A 5,275-nucleotide genomic window follows, 5' to 3' on the forward strand; every position below is an offset into this window, starting at 1 on the left:
ACTTGCTCTGCGAGAATTCGTGAGACTTCTCCATCAAAGCTTCAGCGATCTGTTCAAAGCAAAGTTTCGGCGTTCATCACGATGGGTTGGCTGCGACTCCTTCCGGTGAGAATAGCAACGTAATCGAAGGATAGTAACGGTTTACGTAGCGAGAATAGCGACGATGAACGAGCTTGAAGAATCAATTTCCCTCCTCAACAAAGCTGAGAAGCGAAATTGGGGGCAACTGTTAGGGCCAAAATAACCGTATTTTGCCTGGGCTACGTGGCACGAGATAAGTGGGTAATTAATGAGCAATGGACCCATTACATACAAGGGGAGTCGGGGCCATGGACCGAGCTAGGGAGGCAGGTCTAGAAGCAGAATAATTCGGGGAAGGACAGCAAGTGAAGAAGAGTTCGGCTTGGATTAAGATACTAATAAGATCCCGGGTAAGACAAGGAAATCCTAATTGTCGCCATATTATGAATAAGGAAAGTCCAAGTGGTTACCAAACTCTACCTTGAGGAACAAGGCAATTGAGTGAGGAAGCCCTAATAAACCCACTAGAGTTTATTCACTATAAATACAAGGAAGACAAACAAGAGAAGGGATCCATATTCACATACACACAAGACGGCATAAGCTTTCTAGCTAGGCGATACCACGTACGGTACCTACAAACAATTCCATCCATGGAAACCTTAATCATCATTATGTGATGATGATCTCATCATGGTTACTTTGTTACCACAAACCCACCTTTCCTACACCCAATTATACTTCACCATATGACCATCCCCATGATTCATACGGAAAACATCCGTATAATATCCGAAAGGCCATACACCATGTTTCCCCTTGCGTCATTCAACATCATCACCCAAACCCTATTATCACTACGTACAAGATACCAATCCTAAATAAGTTACCACCATCATTGAAACAATGATTATCCAATCATTACCACCATCTTATGATTCCATATACAAACCTACGTATAAACAGTGCGAACCCACAAATAGCCATTGACGTCCGATTTGCATACCATCTGCACCATTAGACAAGTTATTCGTTATCGGATCTAGACCATTGTATATTGTACTTGTACTCCGATTACTACATAGTGGACTATTGGTGGGATTCCGACTCCCCCCGCGGTTGTTTCGCACATCGGGTTTTCCGCGTCACCAAAATCTCTTGTGTCATTATTTCCTTATTTCGTCCTTTACTTTACTCACATCGTTATTTCGTCTTAATTACATACATATTCCGTCATAAATCACATATAATTTAACCCCCCGATACGAGGCTAAGAAGGGCGGTTACTTTAACCCTAAATTGGTAGAAATTTACCAAAACAATTGCTATTTTACGGTATTGTTCTAATCTTTCAATAATTATTATTTCAATTACTTGTTCATCTTTCATGTTCTTAATTATGCCTTCTATTATTGTTATTGTTGTTATTATAATTAGTATGAGTAGCTAAGTTTATTATCTAGGGTGAAAGGGGATCTAGGTGGTTAGAAAAGGGATTATTATGAATTGATTGTTAAATTGCTTTCTATTGTTGTTCAATTATTGTTCTACATCTAACTAGTTGATTACTGATCAAAATTGATTAATTAGTATCGCATAAACTAGGATTATCACCGACAGGGTTAAGACTAGTATAGGCCACGATAATTGAATTAGACCGACTTAATGATAGCGATTGCATGTTAAGTAAGATCTAAAAAGACATATTAGAATCAACCGATCATATGACTTTCAACAATATAAATTGCTCAATCAATAAATTAAATCCTACCCTTTGATGACTACCTAGTGAACCCGAATCCCTAGACTCTTTAATATTATTGTTATTCATCCTTATTTTACATTGTTATTAGCTGTTAGCAGTCAAATCAACAAACCCCCAAAACTGGTTACTTTAAGACGGATTTAAATATAAACAAACTAGATAATCACCGCCTCCTTGTGGATTCGACCATAACTTACCGCTAGCTATTTTGTTAGTACTAAGCTAGGATTTATTTTGATTAAGGCAAACGACTGAAAATAACCTTATCAAATTTGGCGCCGTTGCCGGGGAGGCAACAATTGTTCTGTTTGTTTCTGTTTATTTTTGTCTTTTGTTTCAAGGAACTTCAGTTCCTTGAGGCAGTTTTATCTTTTCTTGTTGTTTTCGTGCATGCCCAGGTCTAACAGGTTAGAGATTATACCTTTTGATCCCGAGCCAAAAAAGACTTTTCGGTACAGGCGGAAATTTCAAAGAGAAGTAAGTCAAGTGGAATACTTGAGTACACTTGACTACGAGTGGTATACTTTTGCAGAAGATTCATCCTTAGAAGAGGACAATCTTATTTCTGCAGCTGTGACTTCTACAACATCAAAGATACCGACATTAGCAAGTCACTCCGAACCCACAGTTGATTCTATTCCTAAAGGCTTCAAGCTCCCTACTGCTGATAAGGGAACTTTTGAGATCAAGCCTTCTTACATAAGCTTGATAGAGAGGAATTTATTTGGAGGAAAAGCAGGAGAGGACTCCGTAAAGCATATGGAGAAATTTGTTACTTATTGCTGTTCTATTCCTTTGACAGCTGAGGTGTCTCAAGATTAGGTCAAGCAAACTTTATTCCCTTTCTCTTTGAGAGATGATGCAGCTGAGTGGTTAAGGGACTTAGACATGGAGACCGACGCAGTTACCAACTGGACTTCTATAGCTCTTGCATTCTACAAGAGGTATTTTCCACCACAGAAAACTAATGCATTGAGAAGTCAGATTACAAGTTTTAAACAAGGTCCTACTGAGGATTTTAATGAAGCTTGGATACGGTTCAAAAGACTAGTTTGGTCCGTCCCTCACCATGGCTTCGAAATTTGGTTCCTTTGCAACCAGTTTTACAACGGGTTGTATGATGATCATAGAGCTCTACTTGATTCAGCTGCTAATGGGAGATTCTAAGATAACACTAATGACGGTAATGCTTGGAAGTTGAATGATCAAATAGCTACTCACACAGCTGAGTATGGCAATCCTAGGGGAAGTAAGAGATGAAGTGGTTTAGATAGTGCGGTTGCAGCTCAGTTAGAGACTATACTGGTTCAAATAGCCGAATTGAAGACTACCCAGTCGTTGGGTAAGCAAGAGATGGTTCACATGATTCAACAAGAAGTGTCCTGCGAGAGATATGGGACAGATGGCCACACTGCGGCCAAGTGTATGAGTACTATTGAGCAAGTTCATGCCTTCCAGTCTTTCAAGCAAGGTACTCCATATTCTAACTTCTTCACTGAAAGGAGTCCGAATGCTTATGGTCAAGCTCCTCAACAAAATCCATATATTATTCCTTCAAATCGTGGTAATCAACCACAAGGAGGTTATCAAAGGCCAAATCAAGGAGGTTTTCAACAATTTGAACCTCCTCCTCAAGTTCCAAGTAATGAGGTGTTGGAGTTAAAAGCTCTCTTGCAACAAACCTTGATGATGCAGCAAAAGCAAACGGCTCAAATCTCCGAACTCATGGCTCACAACAAGATGTTGGATACTCAAGTTGCTCAAATGGCGGTTTTAAATCCATCAAAACAGTCTGGTCTTCCTCCTCAAGGTAAACAAGCTCATGAGCAAGTTAATGCAATTTCTTTGAGGAGCGGTACTTCTTATAATGGTCCGGACATGCCTACTAATGAAGATGAGGTTCCTTACATGCATCCTAAGGGATTGGGAAATTTGGAGCTAAGTGATGATGGAAAAGAAGTTGACAAAGTTGAAACACGAGCTGAGAATACAAGCGAGAAAAATCAAAACAGCGAATCTGCCAAGGTTCCTCGATCGAGTAGCATCAGGCTCGATCGAGGAACTTCAGTACTCGATCGAGTGTCACCAGGGCTCGATCGAAGAATCTCCCTGGTCGATGACGGTGTTTTAAAAGTTGATTCTAAAGCAAAGGAAGCCGAGCCGATTACTATTGCACTACCTTTTCCGCATTGTCAACAAAAGTCTAAGCTGGACAAGTAGTTTGGAAGGTTTATGGAGGTAGTGAAGAATCTTCAAGTGACAGTGCCATTTACTGAATTGCTAACTTAAGTGCCCGCGTATGCTAAATTTTTAAGAGAAATCTTATCAAAGAAGCGGTCTTTTGATGAAGTGGAGACAGTAGCATTTACTCAGGAGTGTGCGGCCGCATTACAAGCTAACTCACCACCAAAGCTTAAGGATACAGGGAGTTTTTCTATTCCTTGTCATATTGGTAGTATAGCTATTGATAGAGACCTTTGTTATTTAGGGGCTAGTGTTAGTGTCATGCCGTATTCAATATGTAAAAAGTTAAATATGGGTCAACTCCATATCACTAATATGACCTTATAAATGGCCGACAGATCTTTAAAGAAGCCTATGGGTGTCTTAGAGGATGTGTCCGTTAGAGTAGGGAAGTATTTCATTCCAGTTGACTTTATTGTTATGGATATGGCTGAGGACTCTCAAGTACCCATCATTCTTGGTAGACCATTCCTTCATACTGCAGGAGCACTCATAGATGTTAGGGATGGTAGTGTGACACTAAGAGTTGGGGATGACACTATTAGATTTGTTCTCGATAATGCTTTAAAACGTCCTCCCGATTTAAAAACTTCTTGTCATATGATTAATGCTCTTGATCCTACTTTTGATGATTGTCTTGCTGTATGTTTTGAAAGGAATCCACATAACGCCCCTGCTGTTGCGTCATATCCATGAAGCAAAGAAGTGGATGAGATAGAGAAGCTGATTTATGGAGATGATACTCCCCCCGAGATGGTTTACAGCTATGATGAGAATGTTGACATGGAAGCTGAATTGGGTGCTTTGGAAGCTGAAATTTTCAGAGAGGAGTCAGATAGAGTTTTTGATGAAGCTTCTATGACAAACGAAGTGCCTTATCTCCTTCCTCAAGAGGATGATCTGAAGAATGATGAACATTGCTCATATTTTATATTAGACTTTGAGTTTGATGAGCCAGGACATTTTTCATTATTTTTATTCTTTGCTTGGACTATTTATTGGTGCTACTTATACTTGTGTGTAGCACATGCACTACTTTTTGATTTACAGTTACGAGCTTTAACTTGTATTGATTTGTGTGCGCATTTATTTTAAATGGAGGAAGTTGCTCGCCACTAGGTTCCTCGATCGAGTGTCATGGGGCTTGATCGAGTACCCACGTTTTTGGGTCTATTTCATAGCTAATTTGATGTGGAATTGCGCGGTTGATGATTTTTCCCCTATTTTTGCAGCTGGTTTGGGGGA

Source organism: Silene latifolia, chromosome 4 (genome assembly GCF_048544455.1).
Source record: "Silene latifolia isolate original U9 population chromosome 4, ASM4854445v1, whole genome shotgun sequence".
NCBI lineage: Eukaryota > Viridiplantae > Streptophyta > Magnoliopsida > Caryophyllales > Caryophyllaceae > Silene > Silene latifolia.